Raw genomic sequence first — 17,387 nt, forward strand, 5'->3', positions numbered from 1 at the left:
GGGCGAAGTAATTTTTTTGAAGGTGTTCTCGGTGAACTTTCAGGAGGGTGTGGTCTATCAAACCATATTTGTCTAGAAGCAATCCACAGGTTCTCATCTTCTGTGAAAACAAAGTAAGATCCTTTTTTCCCAAGCAACACATTCTTAGACCCAAATTCTGAAGTCAAGATACCTTTATAATGTACACGCTGGTTTAGCTTAGCAGCCCATACAATGAAATGTCTCTGTGTACTTAGCTCCTCTATAGTAAAAAAATTCAAAGAAAACAATAATATACATAATCCAGACTCTCTGTGAATTTTCCATTTTTACATGGCTTATTTTTCTTTACTCCTTTTAATCTATGACTACCCATACTCTGTTTCTTTAAAGACTTTACCTTTTTTTTAAAGCTTTAACTTTATTTTATGACACCATCCTCTCTCTCTCTCTCTCTCTCTCTCTCTCTCTCTCTCTCTCTGTATGTGTGTATATGTATGTGTGTGTGTGTGTGTGTACGTGCATGTATGTGTGTGTGTGTTTGTGTGTGTGTGGTTTTCTGATTTTGAAAGATCACCCCTGTGTTATAAGGAGGCCACTTGTTTGTTTCTCGGCTGCCCAGACTCCAGAAATAATCACGCAAAAACTACATTATTTGCAATACTGTTTGACCAATAGCTTATGCATATTTCTGGTTAACACTTACATCTTAATTTAACCAATCTTCATTAATCTGTGCATCACCATGAGGTCATAGCCTACCAGCAAAGTTTTGGTGTGTCTGTCACCAGCAGAGGCTCCATGTCTTCTCCCTTATTCTGCCTTTCTTTCTAGCAGCATTCAGTTTAGTTTTTCCCACCTAGCTCTGTTCTCCCCCATCAGGCCAAGCCAGTTTTTTAATTAATCATTGGTATTCACAGCATCCAGAGGGGAATCCTACATCACCACTGCAATCTCAGATCCTTTAATCAATACTCAGTCATAGTTACTTGCTGTCATTCACAGTGCAAACTGTATTATTTTAAATGTTTGTTTCAAATAAAATGGAAAAAAATGCCTTTTTGGTTAAGGTTAATTATGTGTTCACATCAGTCATACAAAAAAAGGTTTTAGTGGGAAGATTATGACAACAGAAAGCATTACATGTAAAGTCACTCTTTGATAATAATTAATTACTTCCAATTTTAGAATAGCTACAAAGTAAACAAATGTTAGTTTTCAAAATCTCCCTCTGAATCACTTATATATTACTTATGATAGTCAGACATTCAATATAGTTCTGAAGGTCCTCTTAGTGGCAATTGCCAGTCCATAAACCAGTAGGCCAGTGCAAGATGGGATGGGTGACTTTCCAGACTGTGACCTCTGCCTTGCTGCCCCATGGGTTGTGGATGTGATGGAGATCAACTGTTATGCCATGAAGTCTTAGTTTGGTCTTCATGACAAGTACCTGCCACCTACTATCAAGGGCTAGTATCATCTTGTCAGTTGTGTGAGGGAGATGCTTAGATGTAATGAATCTACAGCGTCAATGTCTTGAAGCTCGAACTTAGTGAGAGATGATACATAGACACTCAGCTAAGCAGCTCACAAATTCCTGACCTGTGCAATCATAGATGCTAATTATTTTAAGAGACTAAGCTTTGTATTAATTGACCACCTACTCATAGACAACTAATTCATTTCTCAATTTCTCATTGCTCTGCATCATTACATTTTCACCACAATGCCAGTAGTTGTTACGATCTTGGTCACCAACAGTGATGACCACAACTTCCTATTTTGTGGCTCCATGACCTTGCAGCTATGTTAAGTACTTTCAGTCATTATCCAGAGTAGGTTTTATTATTGTAACCCCCACATGTGACAAATGAGCTCCAAGTGCTTCTTTGGCTTGTAGAGCATCCGTGGCTGAGCCAGGATTCATTTTTTAGGTTCTACTCTTAACATCTCTATGATACCACTCATTGTGAGAACAGGATCATAGCTCACAAATTTTGACAGAGAAAGGCATTTGATTTTATAATGCAAAGCTACTCAGAAGAATTCATCTTGAAATGTTACAGTCATTCATTTCCTCTTTCATACTTATTTTCCTTAAGCTTCTCTAATGTAACTACGCTGACATAGTATTATTACCTTGCATGAGCTACTTTAGTTGCAACTTGGGTGATCAAGTGTCTTGATGAGAACATGGTTGGTGGTTAACTATTGTCATTGTTCAGAATTAATATTTTGAAACTCTGTGTTTGAGTCATATACTGCATTGTAATTTCAAAGACATTTAGCAAATAGTATGTTTTTATGGCAGCACAAGGAGAGATGCCTTCAGTCTATACCCTGGTGATATGCCTTAGATTGATATGGGAGCTTTCTCAAAGAACATGGACTTGAGAGTTCCTGAGTAAGCAGCATGTCTGTAATGACATTCCTTTTAATTGTAGTACTAGGTGTTTAACCTAGAGTCTAGACTGAGCTACATCCACTGCTCATGACATTTTTCTCAGCTCACAGTATATTGGGACAGTTAATTATTTAAGCAGATATTTGGGACACATTGGTTTTCCTTCTTGTTTTTCAATACTTATTTCTCCTCATTTTCTCTCATTTTTGACATGGAGTATGTCCCGGGCTAGGTGTGGTGGCTCATGTCTTTTAAGCTCAGCATTCAGGAGGCAGATGCAGGCAATCCTATGAGTTTGAGGCCAGCTTGATTTATACGCAGAGATCCAAGCAAGTCAAGGATACACAGTGAGACTCTGTCTCAAAAACAAAACAAAATATGCAATCAATCAAAAACTACCATCACTAACACCACCAGTAACAACCAGCCGATCAACCAACGATCCAACCAAACAAACAAAAAACCAAAACCCAGCATGTCCTCCACCGATCTGACCCTCCTCCTGAACTCTACTCTCCAGTCGTTGTCTCCTGCCCATCTTGTTTCTAGCTTGTCTATCCTGGAACTGTCTCAGACTTCTAACTTTGGAATTATGTCTTCAGTTCTTCTCTTTTCATAAAAGTACTTTCAACCTGCCATTAAGCCTTTGGGACCACCATCACATAACATCCAGAGGCCAGAGACTTCCTACCACTATGCCCACTATGGTCTGAGTCTTTTTCGTCTTTCGTAATTATTCTCTTTCACCTCTTTTCTCCTTTAGAGATTCATAACAATTACAACAGATAAATATTATTTTTGCTAGTAGATTAGATACATTTGCTTCTAACATATTCCAATTTCACTTAAATAAAAGTCAGAGTTTTATATAGGATACAAGAACCTTTTTTAACAAAACTTTTGTGTGTATATATATATAAAATACATTCATGATAGATATTTGTAAATATACATAACTTTCATATACATACATATATAATATACCAGTAAAAGCAGAACAAAGCTATAGCATACTAAGAAATTGATTGGGCATTAACAGCTAATAATTAACTCAATGTGTGGCTATATCTTAACATTAATAGTTTTATGTAATAATAATGTCACAAAAAGGGGAATATATCCATTTCAAAACAATGTTTTTTACATCATTGTAATAAACATAAGTAGGAAGCTGATTTGTGTGTTAAGACTGTAAAATTGATAAAAGTCATTGGAATTTTCCATTAGATTAGACAAGTGCCCTCAAGACAAGAAAGATGTAAAAGAGCAATGCATGTACCACAAAAGAAGAGTCACAAAATACACAGCAAACAAGTAAAGTAGCAGCTGCAAATATAACTATATAAACAGCGCCATTCCATCTGGATAGAGCAGAGATTATCAAACTGTGATTAAAAGACATGACACAGCCTTCTATTGTCTACAAAAGGCAGACATTGGTCTCAAAAGATAAAACAGACTGAGATTAACAGATGGTGCCATCCAAACAGTGACCACAAGAGAACGGGAATAGCTTTAATGATATCAGACAAACCTGACATTTTTGGAGACAAGATTTCCCAGTATAGCCCAGGATAGCCACAAACTGGTAATCTACCTGCTCCAGCCATCTGAGTGTTATGTTCACTACCATTTTCACTGCAAAACAGTCTTTTAAAACAAAATAGTAGCCAGACTGTGGTGGCACATGCCTTAAATCCCAGCACTCAGGAGACAGGGGCAGGTGGATCTCTGTTAGTTCGAGGCCAGTCTGGTCTTGCAAGTTCCAGGACAGCTAGGGCTGTTACACAGAGAAGCCCTGTCTTGAAAAACCAGCACAAAGAAACAAACAGACAGACAAACAAAACAAAAAAACAAGGTAGTGTTAATGAATAAAGACAAAGATTTCCTGATGACTGAGAGACCGGTGTCTCAGGAATGTATAATAACTATAAATGTGCATCCAATATCAGAGCACCGCAGTATGAGAAGCAAAGATTAGGTTTATAGCTCTAGGTTGAGAACTTGCTTAGTACAATGAGGTTCTAAGTCGATCCTTAGAATTAAAAAATATGACAGCAAACAAAGGGAATTCAACTGCAGTAATTGGAGCTGGGCATGATGGCTTATGCCTTTGATATCAGCACTTTTATGACTGAGACAGGTGAGTTTCTGTGAGTGTGAAGCCAGTCTGGGTTAGATAATGTTCCAGGAGACTGAGCTGCAGAATGAGACCCTGTCTCAGAACTGTGTCTCGCTCACCTGCCAGTACAAAAACTCTAATACTCCACTCTCAGTGGTGGATCAACTGAAGAGGTCTAAGAAATGCTTGCTCAAAGAACACCATTGATCCGCTAGGTTGAACCTCTGAATACCCAACTACAACAGTATGTACCTCCTCAAAACAGGAAACAGTGTCTAGGATAGTGTATGTGCTGGCTCATTAAAAAGTCAGCAGGTTTAAAGCAGAAATAATACCAAGCTAATCACAGTGTATTGAGACTCAAAATCAATAGCAGAAAAATGATTTTGGAAATTCACAAATATGTGAAAATTAGACAACACTTTCCTTGCATAATACCCAAAAAGAAATCAATACAGGAATAAACCACATTTGATATGAATGAAAACAAAGACAATAACCAAAATTTATGAAAAGCAATAGATGATAGGCAAGATCAAGGATTTCTCTTTGGTGGTAATAAAAGCATTGTAAAACTGTAACATTGTTAAATATATATGTGAATATGATAAAAACACTGACTGGTACAGTTGCATGAGTGAATCACATATTCCAATTATATGTCAATAAAGTAGTTAGCATTTAAGTTTTCCTGTGCTTACTGTTTTAGGGTCTTATTGCTGTGAAGGGACACCGTGACCATGCCAACTCTTATAAAGATTTAACTGAGGCTGGCTTACAGTTCAGAGGTTTAGTCCATTATCATCATGGTGGGAATCATGACAGCGTGCAGACAGACATGGTACTGGAGAGGTAGCTGAGAGTTCTACATCCAGGTCCTCAGGTATCAGGAAGAGAGAGTGATGTTGGGTCTAGCGTGGACATTTGAGACCCCCAGGTCCCACCCACTCATGATGCACTTCCCCCAACAAGGCTACATCTGTTCTAACAAGGACACACCTCCAACAATGTCACTCCTTAGGAGACTTTGGGGTCACTTTCTTTCAAAACTCCATACCTACATCCACCTGGGGATTTGTTGTAACACGGCTTCTGGTTGTAGATCTGGGACAAAACCTGAGGCTCTGCACTTCCAACAAGCCTGTGCTATGTGATGCAGGATTGCTAGCCGGAGTGGCACTTAAGTGAGGCCCATGACATCAGAGTTATTCTTCTTTCTGACCTTATCTACTGACTCCTTGGTAAATGTCACCCTATCTTGGTCCTTGGCTGTCCCTGCTCACCTTTCCTTCTTCTTGCCTGCTCTCCATACATGCACAGCCTAACTACCTCCTTCAAGTCTCCGCTCAACCCTTTCTTCCTTCTTTAAGTGCTTTCCTAGCCTCTCTACAGAAATCACCACCCTGTCCTACACCCTTCCATTATCTTGTTTGTTTCCTATTCATTTCTTAATGCATAGAAAAACTTAAACACGATATTAATCCCCATGCTAATGAGATTTACTGTGGTGTCCTCTCCTATGACAATACAAACATCACGAGAGCATGGATTTTTTTTTTAGCTTGCTGTATTATTGATGCTCAGAACAGTGACTAATACAGAGCAAGTACCCAGAAAATATTTATCAAAAAATATTTGAAAATAAAAGAATAAGTACTGTAGGTATACATAGTAAATGAATGGTACAAGACATACAGAAGGGAAGGGCCACCTTTGCAGGTGTGAATCAAATGAATGTGAAGGCAAAGGGTTAAGAGTCACTCACACATGGCCCAAAAATCTTCCCCTCTGGCTGCTCTGGCTCCTTAACTGTTGTAACTCACTCATCTTGAATGATGCTACTGAAGGGATAAGAAATACTGTATTTTATTGGTTCTTTCATACTGTTTGCAATATATAAGATATTTCTGCAATTTGACACTGGCCTGCTGGTTTCATCTCTGAATATCCACTTATATGTCTGTAAATTCATTTCCGTAAGATTCAAAAGTAGATCATCATTTTTTATCTCCCAAAACCTCATATTTTAAGAGTGACTATGAAAATCTTAAACAAGATGCTCCTTCTTGGCTTATTTTTTCTTTGTATTGTGTTGATGTATTTGCATGCTGCAGATATCTGTGCAGAAGGAACCTTCCAGATACTGGGTGACATTTTGTTTTCCTCTATAAGGTTCTGATTTATTTTTACATTGTACCAAAAGATTCCACTGAAGCAAAATTCAGCTATTCCCAGATAATGCTGAGAAATAGGCTTGCATTTGTCTTATGTAATTCTTACCATCCATCCATGGCTGGTCTCTGTGTTTTAAGTTCTATGATGTTCCTGGAGTTAGTTAGGATGGATTGCCTTTAGTTGGGAGTCTCTAATTAGGGTCATCCAGGGAATAACTGGCAAGCAGAGGAGAAAGTAGGAGAACTTCTAGAATACATTACTCTGGGTCTCTCTTTCGGCAAGCGGCGGGGGTGGGGCATGATTACATTTTCCATCATGGACCACAGTTTCTGGTAAGTGGCCCTGGACTGGTTAGATTTTTTTGTCCCATTGACAAAGCTCAGGTCATCTGGGAAAATGTCACCACCAAACTGACGTGTAGGCAACCCTGCGGTGCATTTTCTTGATGATTGATTCGACTGAGGTGGAAAGACCCAGGCCACTGTGGACAGTGTCACCTGGGCAGATTGCCCGGGGTGCTGCAGGAAAGCAGGCTGAGTAAGCTACAGGGAACAAGCCAGTAGGCAACTGCATTCCCCCATGGCTTTTGCTTCTGCCTCCAGGTTCCTGCCCTGATTCCTGCTCTGACTTTGCTTCATGATAGCCTCTAAACTGTAAGATGAAGTAAGCCCCTTCCTCCGCATGGTGCTTATCACAAACTAAGAGCGGCCCTCTTCACCTGCCACTCTAGCTCTTTCTGGGGACCCAACAGATGCGAGATGGAAACCGCTTCTCCTCGTCTACCTCTTTGCTAGCCCTACTGTGCGTCACCAATTAGTACAGCCCTGATCACAACTTCCCATCGGGCTAGGATCTGGAATATGCCCTCCCAGTTTACTTAGGTTAGTCACAGCTTGTAGAATTTTCTCCCATCTATCTTCACAGTAAGTAAACATACCCCCCCAATTTTAATTTCCTGGGACAGAGAAATCATCCATTCATTAAAAAAATATTCAGTGTCACACATTTTCAAATAATGTGCTATAGTACCCTGGAAACTTCACCTGGCCTGTGGACAAGTACACTGGTATTTTTAGGAGTTAATTTCTGAAGCTGTTCAGTAATATTTATTTAACCTGTCAGAAAGCCATTAAAAGTTATGGTGAGAATGAAAGTTTGAGATACCCCCCTTCCATGCTGTTTGGCAATACCCACAGCATTCTAATTGGAAGCTAGATCATGCAGAGTTGAAAAGCAATGCAAATCAAAGTCTTCTGTAGTGGATGAAAGTAGCTGAAGCAACGGTGCTATTGCGTGGTTCCACTCGTTCAGTGGCCACATGCTTGTTTCCATTTAGTTTCAATGGTTTTAAAAAAGTCTTTCCCAATGAAACGATTTTATGAGAGGACTAAATATCTCACAACACTGCATTACCTTATAGGATTTATTGATGCACTTACTTATTTATGTTTGTGTGTATGTGTTTGTATGCACGTGTCAGGAAATGTTCATACAGGGGCCAGAAGACAAAGTTAGGTATTTTCCTCAATCACCAGCTGCCTTATTCTGCGAGGCAGGGCCTCTTACTGATGCTGGTACATCCTGATGCAGCTAGACAGACGTCCTCCTATTTCTACCTCCCCAGGACTAGAACGGTGTTGTGTGCTGCTATGCCTGCTTTTTCTATGGGCTCTAGGGATCAACCCCAGGTCCTCATGCTCTGGTAGCAAGCAATTTTCAGACTAGTCATCTTTCTGGCCCCATAGGTCTTATTCATGAAGAGATGAGCTCTGCTCATGGCTACAGTGATTTTGAGCCACACAGCATCACAGCAGCTGACATGGTAGTAATGAACTTCCCCATGCACTTCAGTGGGCATGGTAGGTTGGCATTCAACCCGAAGAAACACTATGAGAAGTTAAATTAGTATCACAGATGGGCAAATGGGACTAATAAATGAATATCCCCAGGATAGCTTCAAGGTACCTAATAAGTGTCCAATAAATACTTAATGCTTCAATTAATTACTTATATATTAAACGTTTTAATGCCCAGTTTTATCTTAATTGACATAAAGCAAGCCACAGCATGTGGAGCCTCATCTTCAAAAAGACATTTATTGAAAAAAAATCGAGGTATTTGATATGATATTTATTTAATATCATTTACTATGCTATTTATAATGTATCTCATTTTTGAGTATTATTAATGATGACTTAAGTAGATAATATTTATTCTACTGAAATAACTTGCTACATTATTTAGAGTGATTTATTGTGTGTGTTGGGACCAGAAAATGTTTCTGATGAGATTAATTTTCAGTTTCATTATAAAAATAGATGAGATGTGACATGATATATTGGCAAGAGAACTGGAATGTAAATCAAAAGCGTTTAATTCTTAGTCCATCCACTTACAATGCAATATTGAGGAAGCTGTTTGCCTCTGCAGACATTGTAGCATTTTAACTTTAACTTTTTGTAAAAACCGAAGCCACAGTGCGGCTTCTCAAGACTTTAGGGTAGCATTTGGACCTTGTAAACCGAAAACCCACTCTAAAGTCATAGTTTCATGGAGCTAATTTATCAGCAAAGTGAGATAGAGTATGAATGGCATCTTCCAATTTAACAGAAGATGTGCATCCCTAAACTAAATGTTCCAACTTCTGTCTTAGGATTTTATTGCTGTGAAGAGACACCATGACCATGGCAACTCTCAGAAAGGAAAATATTTAGTTGGGGCTGACTTACAGTGCAAAGGTTTATTCCATTATCATTGTGGTGGGACATGGTGGTATGTGTGCAGATAGGTGCTGGAGAGGTGGCTGAGAGCCCTACATCCGGATCCTCAGGCAGCAGGGAGAGAGAGTGACAGCAGGTCTGGCTTGAGCATTGGAAACCTTAGAACCCAACCCTAGTGACACGCTTCCTCTAACTATGCATGTTTCTGTCATAGATCTATTAGTAGTAAATAACAAATTTAATGTTTACAAACTAAACTTGGTATGGAGGTGGGAATGATTTTAAAATGGTTTAAATCATTTAATAATGATTTTCTTAAAAGATTGCTTTTTTAGTAAAAACCAAGTAAAAATATGTTCAACTCAAGAGAATTCACATCAGATCATAGTGAACACGGAAACAACTGTAATATCTCAGGGTAACGATTGCCATTTGGATCCTTTAAGGTAGTTTTGTGAGTCTTTGAGTCACGCTGAGTCAGTTTTGTTGATGATTCAGGTGTAGCTACACCTGTCTTCCTTGGCGTGGCTCTGTAAAGCTGGAACTACAATGGAGAGCGGATGTTGGTGATTTAGGCTAACATCACACAGCTGTGAGGAAGTGTAAGCATCACAGTGAACTTTGGCACAAGGAACAGAAGACAATCCATTTTTTTTCTGCCACATTTGCCAACTCCTGTGGTGTGAATGGTCCCACACTGGCCAATTTCAAGTCACCAGTGGGGTTATCAAACTGTTCACAACAGTCCTGAAAGTTAAACAGCCAGGCTATCATAAGCACTGGCTCCAGCTAGCGAGAGAATGGGAAGGAAGGGAAGAGAGGCTGCCCACATCTACCCTACGCCAACAATGAGGGTCAAGAAAGATTACGTACTAGCAAGTCCAAATGTCAAACAAACTGACGTAGGAGGCATGAGCTGAATGAGGAATGTCCCTGACAGGCTTCTGTGTTGGAACATTTGGTTCCTGGATGGTGGCACTGTTGGCAGAAGTTTTGAAGCCTGTGGGACAGGGAGCCTGGTCAGCAAAGTAGGTACCTCTAAAAAGGCTTTAGGGGCTAAAGTTTGGCTTCCTTCCTCTGTCTTCTCTGCTTCTGGGTTCACTGAGAGGTGAGGAAGTGGTTCTTTCTACCTCATGTTTCTGCCACCCTGAATGCTCTTACATCCTCTGTGGCACAGCGGACTCTCTGCAGCCATGAGCCCAAGTGGTTCCTCCCAGGTGATTTTGGCCAGGTATTTCATCATATTGAAAAGGCGTGTACTGTATTCTCTAGTTGCTAGAGGTTAAATCTTTCCTGCACAGCTGCAGAAATCATTCCTCCATTTCCCGTGTGAAGAATCAAGTGAATTCTATAATGGCTGCTTGGAATTCCAAAAGGAAGCTAAATTCAGTCAACGTATGAATGACTTACGGATTGAACAAGTCGGTGGAAGTCGGTACTGGGGGCGTTATTACGTAGAAGACAAAAAACATGAGGTCCGGAAATGTTGACTTGAGTTTCTTTTGAGTACCTGATGGCCTCACTTCACACTCGTGTTAAACACAAGTTTCCTAAGGTAATGAGCATGTTCATATGTCTTAGAGATTGTGCTGGGCTGTGAACAGCGATCCTGACAAGCCCTTCGGAGAAAACACAGGGCAGGCAACCAAGACGCTAGAAATTCGGTGTGAAAAGAGCCATTGAGGAACACTGGTCAAGGGACTCTGCAGGTTCATGAGAACTAACACGAGCGGTCCAGGGAACTCTAAAAATTTTACCATCTAAAATATATACCAAGTTCAGGATAGAATTCCAAATGTCAGATATTTGATCCAATACACGGGCTGATGGAACACTGTTCACTGCCATGTATCATCATAGCAAAATGCAATTCTTCAAATTGTTACTTTGTTGTTGTGCATCTGATATGTGTGGGCAGGTGCAGACATTCACGTCATGGCACTCATGCGGAGGTCAGAGGGCAATTTTGTGGAATCAGTTCTCTCCTTCCACTTCTGGAATCTAACACAGGTCACCAGGCTTGTAAAACCGGTGCCTTTACCCACTGAACCATTTCTCCAGATACCCTAAAATGTAACTTTAGAGCAATTAGGAACACTTTAAAAATTTTTTAAGGAACAAATAAGTTATGTTTACCCCAAACTGAATGTATAATTTGAAGGATCTTTGCATTTACATCCGCCATGACTATCACAAAGGTTCTGAACCTGTCAACCTGCAAACATTTTCTGGGCCATTTTTGCAGTACATACATCTCCTCCATGGCGTTCCCACTCCTGCATGCCAATCCCGTCCCGAGATGACCTCTGGTACACTTTGTCATTCTGGGCAAGTTTGCATTTTTCTGATGCAGTCTGAGCCTTATTTTCTTTTTGTTTCCGGCTTCTTCCCTTTGTTGTAATTATTCTGAGGTTTGTCTATCTTGCCGCCATAACAGTGCAGTAGTTCGTTCCTTTGTACTGCTGAATAAAAGCAGCATATTCCATTACAGTGTGTGTACTATAATTTTGTGCAACCCTTTTGGATTACATTGGACTGCTTTCAGTTTTTGTCTGGTAGAAATAAAGTTGATTTCATCAATTGTGTTTGGGTCCTTGTATGGCTGTGCTTCTGTCTCTCTTGAATATTAAACACCCTAGGAGAATGGTCGCAGGGTTTTCATAATATGTTTATGTTTAAGTTTGGAAGGAACTGCAAAGTGGCTCACTAAAGCAATAGTCTGTTTGACATTCCCACAGTAAGCAGGAGAGTTCTGGGTGCTCTGTGCTTGCCAAACGGTGTATGATTCATTTTTTTGATTTTCGCCACGTTAGTTGATGTGCTGTGGCATAGCATTGTGGTTTTAGTTTGACTTTCTTAGTAGCTAGCATTGTTCAGCACCTTTCCACGCTCTGTTTTGCTGCCGCCTATTATCTTTGACAAAGTGTCAATTCAAATCTTTTGCACATTTTTATAGGCTTATTTGGCCTCATTGTGAATTTTGAGAGTTCACTACATCCTCGTTCCTTTGCCTTTTAAAATTTTCTTTATCAATCGTACCACAAGGACATGTGTTTAACTATGTGCATAGCAGCATTGTTTGTCATAACCAGAACCTGGAACAACCTAAATTCTCCTCAACTGAAGAATGGATAGATAAAGAAAATGTGGTACATTTACACAATAGAATACTACATAGCGGAAAAAAAATGACATCTTGACATTTGCAGGCAAATGGATGGATCTAGAAAATATAATATTGAGTGAGGTAATCCAGACCCAGAAAGACAAATATATTATGTACTTACTCATAAGTGGCTTTTAGACATAAAGCAAAGAAAAACCAACCTACAGTTCACAACCCCAGAGAACTTAGACAACAAAGAGGACCCTAAGAGAGACATACATAGATCCAATCCACATGGGAAGTAGAAAAAGACAAGATCTCCTGAGTAAATTGTGATTGTGGGGATCATGGAAGAAGGTATGGGGGGGGCGTGAGGAGGTAGGGAGAGGAGTGGAGAAAATATATAGCTCAATGAAAACAATTAAAAATTTTCTTTATAATGTTTTCCAAATATAATCTTTTCATTTGATATTTAATTTACAGATTTCTTCTTGTAGTCTACTTACTACATACACGCCTTGGCCTAGGAAGATTACTCAGTGGGTAAAGTACTTGCTTAGTGAGCCCAAGAGCCTTAGTCCAGATTCCAGCACACATGTTAAAAAGGAAGAGATGGCAGGTCAAGCCTGTACCTGCAGTGCTGGGGGAGGAAATAGGAAGATCCCAGGCCTTGCAGAAAGAACAAGCTCCAGGTCCAGTGAGAGACTCTGTCTCAGAAAGCGGAGTGGAGAGTCACTGAGGAAGACTCCTAAAGTAGATTTCTGGTATCTACACATATACTCACAGACAAGCATAACTGCTCACACATGTGGATGCATGCACACCACACACATGTGCGTACACACACACACCTCACATACATGCTCCTCACATACACACATGTTCCTTACACATATAAACACACATGAATCACACAATGGATCTCTCATACATATGCACACATCGCTTATACACACATGCATCACATACCACACACACACACACACACACACACACACACATTCTGAGGTACCATCAAGGTTTTTTTTTTTCTCACATAGCTTTTATATCTAGATTAGTAAACTATTTAGAGGTAATACTTGAATATTTAGAGGTAATACTTGAACAGATGAAAGTTGCTGGTTTGTTGTTGGTATGACTACCAGTTGCTTCAGCAGTCATTGTTGAAAAGATTATTTTTCTCTTGGCACTGTCTTGTGGAATACCCCTACTAGATTTTTCCATTCTTTCATAGTTCATTTTTCAGATCATTGGGATGATGCGGCATGTCCCGAATTCAGGTAGTGCAACTCAGCTTTGTTAGGTTTTTTTTTTTTTATTCTGCAGGCTCCGTTTAATCTTTCCATTCTATGTGAACTTTAGACTCATCCTTTTATTTTTGTTTTGTTTCTCGAGACAGGGTTTCACTGTAGCTTTGCAGCCTGTCCTGGAACTAGCTCTTAAAGACCAGGATAGCCTCGAACTCACAAAGATCCACCTGCCTCCGTCTCTCGAGTGCTGGGATTAAAGATGTGTGTCACCACCACCTGGTTTAGACCTGCCTTTTTAAATTTTGTAAACAGGGTCTTTCTATGCATCCCTGACTACCTGAAAACATGCTATGTAATCTAGAGTAGCCTCAGGCTTGGGGGGTCTTCTACCTCCTCTCTGTAGAGTGCTATAGTTTGTTCCTTAATTTATCTTAAATTAAGATAAATTAAGAAAAATACTGATGTAATTTTCATTTAAATTCACCAAATTCTCTAAATAAAGTTTAAAAATTGACAATCTTGAGACTTCTGACCAATGGGCATGATATTTGGCTCCATTTACTTAGTTCTTTAATTTCTCTTTACAGTATCTTGTATTTTTAATGCACAAGGCTTGTACATTTTGATCAAATTTATTCCTCCATATTTCATATTTTTAAATGTTAATTTACACAAGGATGTTCCTAGGTAGTCCTAGTTCCAATTATTCTAGGTTATTGCACAGTGAGAGTGAATCTTGATTGTGTTTCTAATCATTGCTTCCCATGTAACTGGTTGAGTGTTCTGAGTTTGTATTTTTCAGGTTTGCTAAGTTGCTCATTTTGTGCAGACCCAGTCGATGACAGTGTTATCTCTGAGCTCTGAGTAGAGACAATTTTCCTTCTTTTAATCTGGTGGCTTTGCTTCTTTCTCTTACATTATTGCACTGGTTGGATGTCGGTACAAATGGAAGACAGCTCGGGAGAGTGGGCGTCCTTCCATCTTCCTTGTCTTGGGAATCTTGATCATGAGTATGTCTCAACCATAGACTGTGTTTGTGGGCACCTGTCATTGTACTGCAAAAATTCCTTCTGCTTTTAAATTTGCTGATTGGGGTGTGTGTGTGTGTGTGTGTGTGTGTGTGTGTGTGTGTGTGTGGTTGAATGTTAGGCTGGGCTGAAAGCTGTTTTTACTTTCTGTGCTAAAATTATCACTGGGTTCTTCTCCATTGCTACATCATGTAGAGAGTTGCATTTGGTTGGTGTATCTCATAACCAACCTTGTATTCCTAACACTTATTCACGGAACCTTACTCTTCTTATGCACCGTTGTATTTAATTTATTAAGTTGTTGTTGAACATTTTTATTATGTGTTCTTATAAAGAGTATTTGTATTTTTTAAAATAATATTTTCCTCCTGACTTTGGGATCAGAGCAATACTGTTCTCAGAGAGTGAGTTGGGAGATGCCCAGCCCTTCGGGTTTCTTGGAGTTTTTGTGGATGTATAGTTTGTATTAACAGTCCTAAAATATTTGATAAAATCTACGATGCTGTTGTGTGTAGAACAACACTTTTCTATTCAGAAAGTATTTTCATTGCAGTTTTGAAATAGCAGTGATACTAGCCATCAACTGTTTTTTCTTGAGTGGGATTTGGTGGTTTTACCTTGTAGTGAGTACATCCATTACATCTAAGTCAGCCAAAGTGTTGCTACATTATCACACCATTAGGACGGCTCTTCTTCAAGCTCTCATTCCTGACATTGCTCATCTGTATCTTCTCTCGCTTTTCCTTGCTCAGGCAGGAAAGCAACAGGTTTATAAGTATTGTTTCTGATCTTACCCTATTTTTACGATAATAGTCCTCACTCATTAATATTGATTTTATATAGCAATATTTCTTGTTTGGGCTATACTGTGACTATAGCCACTCAAACTTAGTTTTAATTATCTCTACTGTCGTTATTGTTTTATAATTTCTTTTACACACTTGGCTTGTTTGTATGATGTTCGTCTAGCAAAAAAAAATACTTTAGCTTTTGAAAACATTCAGTCTGTCATTCCTCTGCCTTGTGATGGGTGTGTCTATATCATTTACACGTTACTGGTCATATGGTTATATTTATTCTACCCTCCTGCTATTTGTTTTTAATTTACTTGTTCTTTGCTTCTTTTTATCTGCTTCCTTTTGCTTTGCGTATTTTTATGACAGCATTTGTATAGCTTTCTTTATGTTAGAATAAACATCCTTTTTCCTACTGTAGTCTCCTTTCAAAAGTTTTTTACACCTCTGCTCTGGCTTCTTGACTCCACCTTGCCATCTAGGCTTTCCTCTATAATTGTGATTATATTTATTTTACAAATGTTATAACCATTTCCATCTATTACTCTTGCTATCTTTATTTTAAGCTGTCAACTTTTCTTTCTTTTGTAATTTTTTCCTTAACTATATTGTGTGTGTGTGTGTGTGTGTGTGTGTGTGTGTGTGTGTGTGTAGGGGGTGAATATGCCAAAGGACAGAGATCAGTTTTGGGTAGCATCCTTTGAAAGGCTGTCCACCTCCTTTGAGACAGGGTCTCTTATGGCTTTGGTCTTACCAAACAGGCTGGATTGGTGGCCAGCAAGCCTCAGGAATCTTGTTGTCTGTACCTTCCTGCTGGGAATACACACATGGGTGCCATCCTGGCTGTCATTTTTACCTGGATTCTAGGACTCAGACTCAGGTCCTCACACTTGGTAGGCAAGCTCTTTACTGACTGCACCATCTCCCAGCTCTCAGCTGCCTTTTAAAGAACTGTAGGAAAGAGTGGAAAAGGTTCCTGTGTGGGTTTCCATACCCTGTTTCTAGAGCTCTTCGTTACCCATTTGCCCTCGTTGCTCCTCTGCCTGGAGTCTTCTTTCAGCACTGCTGCTGATAAAGTCTTTATCTTGCCTTCATGCTTTGGGAAGATTTTCAGAGTATAGCATTCTAGAACGAGCTTTCCCCGGCTCCATTTTATGGTTTACGTCACTGTCCACTGCCTTCCAGCTCCCATTTTTTTCTAACAAGAAGCATGCTGCAGACTGTGCTTTCTTCATATGTACTGTGTTGTACTTCATGACAACTTAGGCTTTTCTCTTTGCTGCTGCTAAGAACTTATTCTTATGTTGTCATTTCCTTCATGTTTCTTGTCCTTTGTGTGCATAGGTGTGCAGCTTTAGAGTTTTCATTGGTTTTAGTGATAAATCCCATCAGACTTCAAAGATGCTCTCCCTCTCTCTGTTGGAAGGACTACAATTATTCATACAACAAACCATTCGAGGTTGTCCATGGTTAATTTTTCTTTTCTTTTAAAAGTTCATATTTACTTCTCAACACATTAAGGCCTGACTCGGTTCGAACCCATGAACCTTTTGCCTCAGTGGCCCTGCATGCTGGAATTATAGGCTTGTACTACCAGGCCCAGCTTGTTAACATTTCCTTTAGTTTTCCACATTTGTTTTTAATTTTCAATAGCTTTTATTGCTCAATCTTTAAGTTCACTAACCTGAACCATACATCATAAAACATTTCATTTCTTTTGTCTTATAAATACCATGCCAATAAAATTTAGACTCTGGTACATCTAGTTTGATGATAAGACAATAGCTTTCTGCTTCCTTTATCTTCCAA

General features: G+C 39.4%; 1 protein-coding gene across 2 annotated transcripts in view; it reads left to right on the forward strand.

The window, feature by feature from the left end:
* St8sia6 (ST8 alpha-N-acetyl-neuraminide alpha-2,8-sialyltransferase 6) overlaps positions 1-17,387 on the forward strand; it is a 139,143-nt gene that overhangs the window by 73,767 nt on the left and 47,989 nt on the right. The gene's annotated exons all lie outside the window — the stretch shown is intronic.

The sequence above is a fragment of the Myodes glareolus genome, chromosome 14, assembly GCF_982192425.1.
Source record: "Myodes glareolus chromosome 14, mMyoGla1.1, whole genome shotgun sequence".
Classification (NCBI taxonomy): Eukaryota; Metazoa; Chordata; class Mammalia; order Rodentia; family Cricetidae; genus Myodes; species Myodes glareolus.